The 15767-nt window shown below is 37.5% G+C and overlaps 1 pseudogene; it reads left to right on the forward strand.

The window, feature by feature from the left end:
* The window catches only part of LOC149156398 (boron transporter 1-like), a 35849-nt pseudogene extending 24282 nt beyond the window's left edge, over positions 1-11567 (forward strand).
* Positions 11568-15767: the final 4200 nt, after the last annotated feature.

Genomic DNA, 15767 nt, shown 5'->3' on the forward strand with positions numbered 1-15767 from the left:
TGATCGAAGGTCAATGATGCAATCTATCATCGAAGGCGAAAAACCTGCCATTAGGGCATGCAGATTTCAAGGTACTGGCGATTTCTAGATCATCTTTCTAGATAATGAGCTGAAGTCAATAGAAAGTGATCCATCGTAGGCAAGCCCACAACATGAAATCATAGATCAAGTTTTGAAGAAATATAGTAGCAAGGACTAACTCAGGGATGGTCAAAATGGATGATATATATTTTTCAAACGAATGGTTTATTTGAACTGACCTCTTGAACACATAACGACACTGCAGATGGTTTGGTGAAAATTGACCCAAAGCTAGTACACAAAAACTGGCTGAAGACTTTTAATATGGTTTGATTAACTGTTAGGCAAAGGATTTCCCAAACCAGGTGAACAAAAAGTGTTGTGTTCAAGAGTGGTTAACTGCTTTTCTAAAACACAAAGTATAACAAACAGGTTCATTTTTCTCTCTTTTCCCCCACCATTTCTGGCAAGTACCTCTTTATTTTTGACAACCTTGAGGAGGATAACGTTTGCTTGATTATAATATCATCCTTCGGATGAGTCCAACTTAGTTTAAAATTCGAACCCCAAGAAGGAGTGGTTCGTTCCTGTTTAAAATTGAATAGGTCCTTTACTGTTAAATTTTAACGAGTCCAGTATAGGAGAAACTCGGTGTTTTTCAATTTTAGGGAGTCAGAAGAAAAACTTAAGGAAATTCCATGGGTGTCCTTTTTCGTAAATTTGTGTCCCTCAAGCCCGAAAAATTATAAAATAATACTTGAGAGAACCACTTGACCATTACAATCAAGGAGTACTTTTCATAATTAGTGGCCCTGATCTGAAAAAGTAAAAAAAGCGATCAAAGGCACGTTGTTTTATTACCAATATCAAACTTGAAACGAAAAAGGTCCGGCAATATTTTCATGTTTATGCGGTCAGAAAGAGCTGTAAGTGGACCGCCCTTTTAATTCTGTTTAACGAGTTAAAAAAGAAAAAACTCGGCAATGTTTTCATATTTTATGAGTCAAAAAAGAGCTTAAAGAGGACTCGTCCTAGAGGAACGAGTGGTATAAAGGGTAGCAACTGGTTCCGGCAATGGAGGAGCTGCTCAAAGCATGTAATGATTAAGAGGCTGGCTAACAAAACCACTCATCGTTGCGGTCCCTCAGGAAGGGTAAACGACCAAGTGAAAGCATATGATCGGCCAAAGAGATGGTGGTAATGGGATGAAAAAAACCAAGGCTCATCTAGCAAAATTTAGCGGATAAAGACGGCAATCACGAGATGTAGAATGGGTATGGGTTCATTTTTACACAAGCTTGAACCATAGAGAACTCTGCTTGGATTCGGTTTCATGTTTATACAAACTTGAAACGAAAAACTATGCTTGTTATAAGTTCGCATGCCCTCAGCATAACGACACAAATCTTTGGTACATGCCCCCCAAGCTTCATTGCATTCAACCAAGTGGATGGAATGAAGGTTCACTTTCGAGATCTTGGAATGACTCAAAGACTAGATTTGGAAAGGAAGTTGTTTCATTTTTATATTGAGGTTGACACAGGAAAAGAACTATCTCAAAAATCCTTGTTCATTTTTAAATGAGCTTGACACAAGACAAGGAACTATGCTCTAAAGTCCTTGATTCATTTTTTAACGAGCTTGACACAAGACAAGGAACTATGCTCAAGACTCCTTGTTTCATTTTTCAACGAGCTTGACACAAGACAAGGAACTATGCTCATGATTCCTAGTTTAATTTTTTAGCGAGGTTGAGGCAGGAATAAAATATCCTCGTGACATCCAGTTTCATTTTTTAACGAGGTTGAGACGGGAACAAACTATCCTCGCAACATCCAGTTTCATTTTCTAATGAGGTTGAGACAGGAAAAAACTGTCCTCGCGATACCCTGTTTCATTTTTTAACGAGGTTGATACAAGAACAAAACTATCCTCACGATATCTAGTTTCATTTTTTAACGAGGTTGAGACGGGAACAAACTATCCTTGCAACATCCAGTTTTATTTTTTAACGAGGTTGAGATAGGAAAAAACTATCCTCGTGATACCCTGTTTCATTTTTTAACGAGGTTGATACAAGAACAAAACTATCCTGGCGATAGGCCAGGAATAAGAAAACGACTGTACCGCCTCAATTTCAAATGGACTCACAGGTACCGTGCCATGAAATGAATCCACCTCAGAATCAGAGGGTATGATCCAAGGATCATCAAAAGCAATAGGGCTTTGAATATTTGCAATAGAAGGCGATACGTTAGGAGGAGGTAACGAAAAAGTTCTGAGTAAACCAGAATCTTTAATCAAACCTACCCCAACATCCTTGTAAGGGATAGTCATTTTACTGACGTGCTAACCACTATCAGTAGAGGCCAAGTCGGATGAGAAATAACTCAACTAGTCTATCGTAATGATCTTTCCGTTATGAGGAAACTTAATAAGCCGAAAGATCGATGAAACAATAGTAGTCGTATCATAAGACCAACTGCGACCCAGGAGAAGGTTGTAATCTAGAGGGGCATCAAACACTTCCACATCTAGATTAGCAGTTTTGCCTTCGACCCTTATAGGTAAATCTTCCAAAATACCAAAAGTATGGAACCCTCGGCCATCAAAAGCCTTTAGAATCATTGGGGACTGATTGAGCATAGGAGAACCAAGAGATCTCCCACACTGGATCGACATAATACACGTGGAATCTCCCTCATCAATCACAGTCCTAAAGCAAGGACTGTTTTTTACTAACACTGGAATCTGGAAAGCCATTTGATGAGGAAGGCGGGGTGTACTATTTTCTAAATCGATGATTATTAGGTTCAAATCCTGAAGATCAATAGGTCCTAAAGCAGACAATAGTAATTCACGCTGTGCTGGGCATGATTGCAGCACCTCCAAAGCCGACATTGTTGAAGGGGAAATGGCCAGGTCTTCAACAATGTTATAATTATGAGCAGCTCTCGCAGCTAATTTCCAACATATACCGTTAACAGGCAGTTTGGTTACTAAGTATGGGTTGAGTTTCTCGATTTGTAGTGGAGTAGACCCAGGAAGAGGTGTAGTTGATGGGTTTGAATTAGAAGATCCTGATTCTTTACCATCAACAGGATTTTTACTACCATAATCTTGCGATCGCGTCGCAATCCTGACATGAGACATCATCATAATGGGTTCTTCCAAGGTATTCGAGGAAGAAGCAACCGCTTTACTATCTTGATCAGGAGAAGGATCCTTCAAGACAGTAGGTGTTTGAGAACCTTTAACGAACTTTGAAAACTCTGCTCGATAGGGGTATACTTTAGTAAAATGATTGTCATCGTAGATGAAACAAGGATAGAGAGGTTTTCATTTTCCATTAAGAGATTCATTTTTATTTGTTTTCTCTTTTGAATTTTTATTATTTTTATTCTTTCCCCGCTCTTTACTACCAGATTTGGCCGCAGATGAATCTACGACATGGTTGAGGATTGACTACCTTGAGGTCGAGGGTTTGGAATACTACCAGACATCATAAATATCTGTTCTACATTCAACATTTTCGTTCCATTATTACCAGGTGATAACTGATGTTCAGTTGGTCGAGGAGTTGCTCCTAAAAAAGTACCAGAAAGTGACTGGTACCCCAAAGGAACAGTAGGACCACCATACAAAAATGTTTCCAATGATTGGGAAAACATGGATGACTGTCTCGACATGATCGATCAAGAATAATAATCTCTGGATGTAGGATGAAAATAATCACACACAACAAAGAAAATTTCAATAAAAGCACCTAAAGTCTCTAAAGAAACAAACAAGTGAATCATACGCCTAAAAATCTAAGAGTTCAAACCACACACAAACAGTAACTTCCCGTACCAAAAACTCTAGTTGGTGATCAAATCCAATGTCGTAGAATTTAATACAGAAAGGGCAGTTGGAACAGTTACCCCGGCAACCTACTTAATGAAACAGATTGGCACAAGTTTCTTCACAAAACCATCTCAAGTGAAGAGAACCCCCCAGAGAGTCCAAGTGAGTCTAGTCGATGTCTGCTCCAGGTACAGTGAAATCCGTCCTTCACCATCACCTTAGGAAAGAATCTTAAGATTATGGTCACTAAGGTTACCAACAGTAACAAATACAACTGGGGGAACAATCTACGATCTGATCTACACGCAAGGGCAGAGTAATAGAGCTCAATCCCCTTGAAGGCTCCTCGACATGATCAATCTGAGGTTTACCAACAAGTGACCCTAGGATCCTCGACAATGGTTAATCCGAGGTTTACCATTTTTAATACGCGCAAATCTTCTATCTTTACAAATGAGACAGACTTGATTATCTCAAAGGTTCAGACATGATTTCGTGATTGACTCCTTTAAGAGGAGCTTCCCAGATTATATCAATTACAATTGGATGTATTTCTCACCAAGGACAGATTTCACAAACCAGCCAGACGCATCAAGAAGACAACAGAGACCAGGGTAATCTAAGGTTTCTAAGGCTTCTAATCTTTGAGTCAGTACAAAGACCAAGTCAAAACCAATCCATGCATGCAAAACTTCTAGAAAATCACCTAAAACAAAAATGCCAATGGAACTTACTTGTAAGAGATTTTTGACAGAACACATGCAAATCTGGGGAGACACTAAAAGCTGTAAATGAAACCTAAACTTAACTGGGTGAAAACATTTTAAGTTTTTCAAGAATTTTGATAGGGTTTGTAGGCTTCCAGCGTAACCAAATGCGGTACCGCTCTGTGCACTAAAGGAATAGTGCAGATATGTCCACACTGTATTGTAAACAGAACGTGCGGTCCTCTTCAAAATTTCGGAAAAAATAGAAAATACTCAAGATCCTAAAAACTACCCAATCCCACAAACATCAAGCAAAAACAAAAAACAAAAACAAGTTTCACAAGTCAAAGAAAAGGAAAACCAATAACCAAATTCAGTTCCCTAGTGGAGTCGCCAATTTGTTGGCCAAATAAATCGTTCTTGTGGACAAGGCCGATCTCCCTAGTATCAAAAGATATCTAGCAACAAGAAGAATAAGAAAATCTACCTTTCTCTAAACATATTGTTTCATTAATAAAAACTATAGAGGTGTTAGACCCTACCTTATGTCCAATGCTAGTTTGTAGCAGCCAACCTTCAACCGTCTGAAAGAGTTTCCTTTTGAGAACCTGCAAACACAAACAAGCACACATCAAATAACAACTACATAGCTAATATCATAAAATATGTTCATTATGGTGATCAAGGAGTCCATAAAATAAACCACAAAACATAACTTATTGAGAAAAATAAACTTGATTGTATTAACTTTGAAATAGAAGAACTTTACAACCTTTGGTGCCTTGATGTTGTACAAGCTCTTCCCAAGGTCCAAACATGAATCTCCTCTACTTTGACAAGCCTCACACTCTTCCCAATGAGATCAAAAAGGTATGTAATCTTTCCTCTCAAAAGCTCAATTAGGAAGACTAAGTTCCAACAGCATTTCACCTCAAAAATATTAAGCTTTTTCTCTCAGTAACCAGCCCAATGCCTCATTTTATAGTGCAGAGGAAGGAAGTTATTGGTCCACCTATGAAGGGATAGAGTCCTCCTTCAAAGGGATAAGCTCCTCACATTAAGGGGTTAGCTCTTTAAGGTATGGGATGCATGAACCTTAAAGGAGCGAACTTGCCACCTCAAGATTCCCTCTACAAGCTTCCAAAAATAACTCAAAGTGAGTTTTTAAGTATATACTTGCGCCTTTTTGACTTTTACAGGGGTCCGCACCCATTACACAGAGACAGAGCGGTCAGGAGTAGAAGGGACATGACCATTACGTGCGGGACCGCAGGTAATGCTAAGAGAAAGTGCAGAACCAGTGTTTTATAGATTTTTGAGGGCTTTCTCTTATTTTAAGAGCTGAGGATTAAGACTTGCAAAGGTGGAAAGTATGAGTGGTGATAGACTCACACAGATTGCAGAATGTCATGGTGACAATTTTTAGTGCAACATAGGCTAGGCTGGAACACTGTATCTAGAATAGGTTTCTTGCTAGTTTTACACACTTACCTCATGCTGTTCTCAGCCCGAGCTGCCATTATAATTCAAACAAGAATCTCCCACATATATTTCATTGCATGTATATCCTAATATTGGAAGGTTAACACTCCTCACAACCACCTAGTCTAGCCCCAATTTACAATTTTTTTTTTGGAATATATATCCTTGCACTTCCTCTCATTCTGAGGATGGTATCCAGTGTAAACCCAAATTTTTATGGGTACGAGGAAATCAACAATACATTCATTAAGAGGTCAACATGTCACTTGTGAGAATTAGTCCTAGGTGTGGAGGGATTACATTCCCCCTCAATTACTTGGGCTAGACCCAATTGACTAAAATGCTTTTTGCAAAATATATCCTGAGAAAACCCAGGGAACATTGCCTCATTCTGAGGATGGCACCTAGGCTTAAGCAAATTCCTTAGGGCCAAAGGCCATATCAACATTTCATTGGTGGGAATAGAACCATTGTAGGGAGGATAACAATCATTCCACCTAACCAGTGGAGCTAGATCCAATTGACATCAGATGTGTTTGCAATTAGACAAAGGTGTAGGAATTTTGGAAATGAGTTTTTTGGTGTTTTTAGACGCATCACTGCTTATAGTGCTCAAGAGCATGAGTATTTCAAAGATCTAGGTTTTGTACCCTGACCTGTATATTAGCTGTGGGGATAAAAATATTATTGGCCTGTTGTAGTGTAGCCTGCATCATCTCACCAGTGAGTTTCTCTTTGGATACTGGTAAAATAGATGGAAACCTGTATAAGTAACATGATCAAGTATACCATGTTTTGAAAAAAATTTGTTTTGCCACATTTGCTGAGGATTTGCACCATTGGTGTAGCTGGATTGTGGTGGTTCTAGTTCTTCAAGACTATTGAACAAAACTTTATTTGGAAATTAAGTTGTTTACGATTTTCAAATATGACTGATCATTTGAAATTCTTTGCCATCTGTTGTTACTAACATGGTATCTCATAATATTGTGCAATATGGTTTTCTATGCTTTATAGCGCGAGTATTTACTTGTTATGTTGATGTGTAGAGGATATGATATTCAAGTGGTTTTTATGTTGGTTTTGATGATAACATCTCAATGGTGATGGAACCCTTTCTTTGAATCATGCAAGGTTCTAATGGTGAATTGTGAAAGAGAACGCTTATTTTGGATTCTAACCACGAAACTTTTCTCAAAAGTCCAGCCCATAGAAAAAGGTGAAATGTTGTATATAAATGATGTTTGTTTCTGAGCAAGAAGTCTTGTTAAAATTTGCAATATGATATATACTAGTGACTCTGTTTTTGAAGCACGTTTTTTTATTGTGAGGCATAGTTTTTTTCCAATTATATTTCAAAATTTAAACCTGCTTGTTCTTGATGGTTTTACAAAGGCTTTTAGTGACATTGTATCCTTTTTGAATTAATGCTAGGGGTGCCTTGTTGAGAATAAGGGTATAATCTATGATATTGATGTATTTTCTTCAATGGATTTCATGCACCATATGTTTTTATTGATGATGATGTAACTCTGTGATTATCATGATCTACATGATCTACATTCTTGGTGTTGTTTACTCATGGGTAGCACTGCATTTTTGAACTCTTTGGATTAATGATGGAGATGATCCCTGCTCGTTGCTTCATGTGATCCTGTGCTTCTTCAGAAGAGGTTGGCTAAGTAGTTGATCATTGTTTTGCCACCATAGATGTAGCATTCTCTTGTTTGTGTAAGAAATTATGCCTGAATTTAGGTTCTTACATTGTTTCATTGGTGATTGACATGTCTTCTTGCTAAAGTTGTTTTGGTTATGATCAAGTTTTGTGAAGTTTTAACAGTGTTGACCCTCTTAGTTGCTTTGTGGTTAGGTGCATGTTCCAGGTCTTGAGCCAACAAGAATTGATCTTCTCTCGGTGAGGACAAACATTATCTTTTTATTTGGAATATGATCAAAGGATGTCTGGTAACAATTTTTCTTAATGCTGACAACTTTGTTGTTTGTTTCTTTGTTTTTATGCCACCATGTTCCCTCCCAGAAAATGCTGTGCCTGGAGCCCAGTAGACGCATCACTGCTCGTAGTGCTCAGGAGCACGAGTATTTCAAAGATCTAGGTTTTGTACCCTAGCCTGTATATTGGCTGTGGGGATAAAAAGATTATTGGCCTGTTGTAGCGTAGCTTGCATCATCTCACTAATGAGTTTCTCTTTGGAGACTGGTAAAATAGATGGACACCTGTATAAGTAACATGATCAAGTATACCATGTTTAAAAAAAAATTATTTTGCCACTTTTGCTAAGGATTTGCACCATTGGTGTAGCTGGATTGTGGTGGTTCTAGTTCTTGAAGACTATTGAACAAAACTTTATTTGGAAATTAAGTTGTTTACGATTGTCAAATATGACTGATCATTTTAAATTATTTGCCATCTATTGTTAGTAAACATCAATGTAGCAAAGAATAGATCCAAGCAAAAAAAAGAGAACACTTACTTTTTAAATCATTCCATCTGCCCACATCACTTCAATATACCTGTTTTTGAGACCTATAATATTCTCAATCAAGGATAAATTTGATTCTTCAGTAGCCATACCTACTTTAGCCTTACACCTTCTCGAAGACCCTTGTTGGAAAATTTGCTCTGTAATTTTGGTCTCATTTACACATTTTGGCTTCAATTCAATTTCTTTATCATCACCAGACTGATCCTAAAAGGCCAGACCAGCGTTAGCTTTTTGTATTTTTCTCAAAGATATCTGTTCTGGAGATAGCTCTATTCTTATACAATACTCACCTTTTGGCTCCATTTCACAATCTTTCTCAACGTTCGAATCATTTTCTGCTTTCATACAATTCTCAAGTGATGAGATGTTTTGACACACCTTATCATCAAGTAATGATTCAACAACATTAGACACTTCTAGTAGCTCTGCAACAGATGCCAGTCAAATAACAATTTCCCCAACACAATAATTGTAATCTGGGTGCTCAATTAGCTCAATTGTAATCGCAGTGCTAATTTTTTATCAAAATTCAGTGACTACAAAAAAATAGAATGGGTGTGGATGGTTTCTAAGGTTGAAAAGGAGATGTCAATATGGTGTAATAGATGGTTATCATCAAGGGGGGTAAGTTAGTGCTAGTGAAATCCCTACTTGAAGCCATCCCTGTGTACTGAGTCTTTTTTTCCTTTATTCCCAAACGGGTCCTGGAACAGGTAAGAAGACTTAGTTTCAGATTCCTATGGGCTGGGGACAAACAGAAAAAAAGAATATTCCTCAGGTCTCATGGAAAAAAACTATTGTTCCTAAAGAGCTGTGAGCATGGGACATTTAAAATCTCCATTGCTTGGAAAGAGCCCTGGCTGCTAAATATTTCTAGAGAATTATAGAAGGGTAGGGCTTATTGAGAAAGGTGGTGAGTTGGAAGTACATACAACCTCTGTCTACTAAGGATTGTATAAGATCTCCAAACAAATCCTACAATAAATCTTCAGTGATTTGGAAGGCGGTGGTGTTGGCTTTTCCGCTGATTGGAAGACAGTTGGTTTGAACTTTGGAAGGTTGTGGGTGGCAACAACACAAGTCAGGGGGATGATCCTTGGCTGCTTATAATCCATAATGCTTCTTTATATTCTCCCTTTGACATAAAATGCGTGCTCCCATAGCCCAAACATGATAAGGCACTGATCTTGCCTTTCATCCACCACCTCAAAACATAGAATCCATTTTTTTTTTCCTTTTTTGTTTTCGTTTCCATGCAATAACAATACTTATTTTTCCACACAGGAAATGCTTTATGTGCCACTGTTATACATTTTTGGAGCTTTCATCCCGGAAACAATGATTGCAGTGCTTTATTATTTTGATCACAGCGTTGCATCCCAACTTTCCCAACAAAAGGAATTCAACTTAAGAAAACCTTCTTCATACCATTATGACTTACTTCTCTTAGGATTTTTGGTATGCAAATTACCTCAGTATATATATACTATTTAAAACTATTTTGTAATTTTTGTCAGAGTTCATGTTTAGGTTCAACTGTCACTGGCTACCCTATTCTGGAAGAGCTCTTGCTCTCCTAAAGACATCTTGATCTAACCCTTCATTCTTTGTTTTCACCTCCATAAAAAATCTCTAGTGGATTCATAAATTTTCCTTTTATTGTGGCAGAATATTTTATGTGGTCTTGTTGGCATACCTCCTTCAAATGGTGTTATTCCTCAATCTCCCCTGCACATGAAAAGCTTAGCTACCCTCAAACATTGGATACCAATATATTGGAATTATCAATTGCAACTTCTCAGGGAAAAGACACAATTTAGACATTTTATAGATGAGTAACTTACAAGTAATTTTGTTACAGTTGGTGCTTAGCAAGTTAGTGACAATAGTCCGGAAAAGTATGCAGAAAAATTCAGCCTTAGGGCAAGTATACAAAAACATGCAAGAAGCCTATGATAAAATGCAGACCCCACTGGTTTATTAGCCTCCAACTGCCTTGGTAATGGTCTTATTTTTGAGTTTGGGTGTTTCATTTTATCTAATTTTCCTCTCCCATTATTTATTTTTCTTGTCATGTCCCAACCATTTGTGTAGACACTTAAGGAATTGAAAGAGACCACAATTCAGTTGGCTGCAAGTACTGGGAATATGGATGCCCCAGTTGATGAATCAATTTTTAATGTTGACAAGGACGTGGATTACCTGCTTCCTGTTGAGGTGAAAGAATAGCGATTGAGTAATTTGTTGCAATCTCTGATGGTGGTTGACTACCTTGCAGTAATGCCCATCATTAGAAAGATCCCAACTTCTGTGATTTGGGGTTACTTTGCCTTCATGGCCATAGAGAGTTTGCCAGGAAATCAATTTTGGGAAAGGATATTGTTTCTTTTCACTGCTCCAAGCCGTAGATACAAGTATGAACTTTATTCAAACTATAATGTGATTGAATTTAATGCTTGTAATATAGTTTTGAAAGCTGATCAATGTTGAACTGATGGTTATAGAGAACTTCAAGAGTATCATGCTACATTTCTTGAAACGGTGCCTTTCAAGACAATTGCCACTTTCACCATTTTCTAGACATGTTATTTGCTGGCATGTTTTGGTATCACATGGGTGCCTATAGATGGTGTTCTCTTCCCGCTATTGATCATGTTGTAACTTGTTATTCCTAGCGAGGCAGTATACCCTTCCCAAGTTTTTCAAAGGAGCACATCTTCAAGAATTGGATGTAGTAGAGTATGAAGAAGCCCTTGGAATTCCATGCAATATAACAGTGAGTGCAAGACACATATCAAACAAATTTTAAAAATATTACTCAATTCCATTTCATAAGCCCTGCAGCATGAACAGTAATAAATTGAACAGTAACATATATTGATTGCAGGAAGCTTGAATTCAGTGGTTTGGACTAGGAAGCATGGGGACAGGTGCAAATGATGGTGAAGTTTTGGATGAGATGATTACACGAAGTCACAGTGAGGTCAAACACACATATAGTCCATGAATAACTAGCTCGAGTGATTGCACACCAATTCATGGATCTGATTCTGCATTAAGTCCCAAAATTGTAGAATCTAAACAAATATATAGCCCCCGTATAAGTGAGATTAGATAGACACATAGCCCTCACAAAGGGGAAAAGCATTCAGGCATTCCCCTGGTTAGTCAAGGAAACAATATGAGTCCAAGTGCATCTAGTTTGAGGCCACATAAACCAACTTCCAATTAGGTGCTTGGAGTCTAAATCCTCGGCCAGTAATCTTTCCCTTCAATGAGCATATCTTATGTTGAATAGTACATATTTTGTTGGCTTATCATTATTTAATCATTGTGCCATAAATCACTCAGTTGTATTTGGTGTGTCTTCACAAAGAACCTCTGTCCATCTCATTGGACAGGGTAGACCATATAGTGTGTGTAAAAAATGCAATTGAAGTCGAGCTTGAAGTATTTATGTTTTCTTGTAGCATGAAATCTATTATGTGAGTCTTGTGGTTCTGAAGACCCTGGGCGTGCCAAATAATCATGGTGGTATTAAAGGGTCCTGTGAGTAGTTTGAGCTTCATAGAAAGTCTTCCTTCTTCTACCAGTTGGGTCTTAACCACAAAGTTTGCAGCCTTTAATGTTTCATTGAAATAAAAATGTGGAAATTAAACTTGAGAAATGAAAGGGAAATGGTAAGGCTTACAATATTAGAATTTCTGTAAATGTTTAGCCATTACCTTTAAAAACTAACCAAGGGCAATGTCAAGTGATCAAGGATATGTTGAGATGGAAATATCTATTTTTCATGACACCAAAATATTTAGATAATGGAAATAAATAATATGTGCATTCAAGTTAAATCAGATTTATCTTGAATGGTTGGGAAGATTTGTTATTATCTTTAATAATTTAAGTCTTGTAAAGCAAATTCAGATTCCACATTTTATATTGACATATTTAATTTTCTTTGCAATCGTAAAACGTTACAAATTTTATTCAAAATATGTGCAGTTACTATTTCAATGTTATATATCCATGCTTTTAATGAAGTTCCTCCATGATTTATCTCTGGTCTGTGTGGTCAATGGCAACAAACTTGAAGAAAAACAAGGAATATGAAGCCATATACAAGGAATATGAAGCCTGTGTGTTACGTTAATTTATGAGCAGTTTTATGCTATGCAGTATAATCTGTGAGAAAATAGGCTACAATATTCAATAGACAGGACATTATGAGTTTCTCAATTTGTGCTATTATATGTTATGGATTTTCTAACCGATATCTTGAAAACACGGTGTGCACTTGCCAGCTATGCCTAAGTTTTGCAGCGGTTTGTTACTTTCAAGCCATGCCTAATGTCATATTGTTTGTTGCAACTTTAATGTAGAGAGCTAACCATGTTACAGGGAAAAGTGTCTATTTAGAACTGCTCTACCCCACTAAGGTGTGACAGCTGCCTTAGAAGCAAAAAGAGAAAAACTACTTTTGTATTTCCTTTATGAACTATATATAGAGAGGAATAGAAAGAACCAACCTGTGTCTTGCGCTAATCCTTTGATCCAATCCCTCTCTTCTTTGACAGTCTCCAGCTACCTGCTCCCTTACTTGCCCAGCTTCACCAAGTACCTGTAAGATCACAGAAGAAGAACACTATACAAAGACATGGATCTATATTCATAAACAACTTAGGATCAGATTTAAGTTAACCATACAAATGTAACAAGCATCAATGATACAAAAGCATGGAGGAAAAACTCAAATAGTTTTTATTGATAAACAAGAAAAGATCTAGGAGGAGTTACAACCGGTGGTTCCTAACCCAGCATCAACCTCCCAGCAAAGAAGACCCTCTTCACCTCAAACAAAGCATAGATCACCCAATACTCTGATGTTTGCCTCAAAAACCAACAACAATTCCTTACAATATGCAAAATTCCAGCCTCTGGATCTCTGAGATGAGGGATCCATATATAGATATGTGTAAGGAGGATGAGTCAGCTTGTGATTTGATTAGTGTCTTCTCTCTGTCAGTTCTTGCTTCCACTTGGAGACTGAAGGCCTCTTACTCATCCTTGGTCGAATTCAGTGAGGCAAGTGTCACAGGAGAAGATTCTGGAAGCTTCCATTGCCTCTCCACCTCGCGGAATGACACTGCCATTTGTCATTTCTCGCCCATCGCACCCCACAGAAGGGACTTTTGCAATGCAACGCACCCTCACAGTGTATTTAGGTGCAATGCAATGCACCTAGCCAGTGGAGCAGCTGAAATGATCATGTTTTGACTTATTCTGAGCAGTTTCTGGTGGAGAACTTCTGGGAGAAGCTGTAATCTATTGACCTTGTTCCTTTAGGGGTTAGAACAACACTTTTATGGACTTAGGAGCCCTTGGTTTATGGACATTTCATGCTTAGATTTGTAAGGCACAAAAATGTCTATAACAAACCAGGAAGGCGTTGGGTCATTCATAGAGGATGCTTAGGCATGATTCCAGGCTTTTAAAAATAATTGTGATTTCCATCACTAGTCATAGCACTTGATAGAAAGTTGGGATATTCATGAGTGTGAATTTATGTTTGTATGTTTACATACTTTCTTATTAATTAACTAATGCTCAGTAGCAGTAGACATTGGACAAGTATATTTGTATACTTCTATTTTAAACTGAAACAAATCCAGGGCTAAAAGGAATGGATTGATTGAACTAGTCATCCTTCTATAACTTTCCAACATAGGCTGGAGTAAACAGATTGTAATTTGGGTAATTTTTCTAACTGCAAATGGGAACATACTTGTGTATTGGCAGGGTGGTTATGAAGTCCCTAGAAGTGATGAATTTGATTTTATCTTGGTTTTTTATATAGTATTAGGTTTTTTCTCATGCTTTCTATGAATGACACGGGTGAATTTTATCCTACACCCACTAGGTTATCGATATGTAATTTCGGTAATTTTGATTTCAAAATATATTTTAAAGAAATGAAATGATTTCATTTGTGTATCCAATAAACACAATATTCTAATGGAATTTTGCATTTATGGTTTACCTATACAGATTCCATGGAGAAATATTAGTGGTGTGACATCAATTGTCCTCAAGCAGAGGCTTTAGTTTTACTCTTTTCTGGAAGCAAATACTTTCTTCCAACATTTTTGAGTTCCATGAAAAATTTGAAAGTCCTAATAGTATTCAATTATAGGTTAACGATATCCACACTAAATGATCTATCGGCCTTATCTTCACTTAGTTTAAGACTATTCACTTGGAGAGGCTGCATGTGCCCCCACTTCAAGAGCATAGTAAAGTCATGTAGAACTTAGAGAAGCCATCTTTAAGCTTTTAGTGAAGATTGGAAAAATTTCTGGGTTCAATAACACCTAGTCGAGCATTAATCTTTCAATAATGCTAGATTTTAACCTCGAGCACTTTTGTGATTTGGAGGAGATGCCCCCTCGTATTTGTGACAAATCTTCAGTTGTGAATTGGACTATTACTAACTGTCATTTTCTTCAAAAGTTACCCGATGACTTGGGGAACCTCAACTCTTTAAGAATGTTAAGGAAGGAAAGAAAGTACATTATGCTAAGTTCTCTTATGATTTTCAAGTTTTTCTTGGATATCTACAGCGTTTCAGGTAGGAAAGTACATTATGTTAATGAAAATATGTATTGATAGAAAGGCCTGTCACACGGAATCAGTCAAGGGTGCGGACACAGCTGACCTTCCTAGAAGTCTAAGACATTCTAATGACAAACAAAACAAAATGGAGTGATATTTCTCTAAATATACCTTTTAAAACATGAAAACTACAAGTGTTTAGGCTTACCTTATTCCAGACGCTATTGTTGAAGTTCGTCCTTGCCGATCCGGATGAGCTCCTCCTTCACATCAATTCCTGCAACCACAAACAATCAAACCATTACCAAGCACTTGCATTTCATATAATAAAACATATATTCAACATGTAGACCAAGGAACACATGAAATAACTCATTAACACAAGCTATTGAGAAAAATAAACCAGTTTGTATTAATAACGAAACAAAGAAACTCTTACAACCTGGCCTTGGTGTTGTGCAAGTTCCTCCCAGGGTCCATCAAGGGTTTTCCTCTACTTTGACAAAGCTCACCCACTTCCAAGTAGAATCAAGTAAAGACAATCTCTCCTCACAAGGCTCTAAATGGGAGACCTAAATCCTGCAGCATTTACCCAAAGAAA

The sequence above is a fragment of the Pinus tabuliformis genome, chromosome 9 (assembly GCF_031772625.1).
Source record: "Pinus tabuliformis cultivar Carrire ecotype Pingquan chromosome 9, CPIR1, whole genome shotgun sequence".
In the NCBI taxonomy this organism is placed as follows: domain Eukaryota; kingdom Viridiplantae; phylum Streptophyta; class Pinopsida; order Pinales; family Pinaceae; genus Pinus; species Pinus tabuliformis.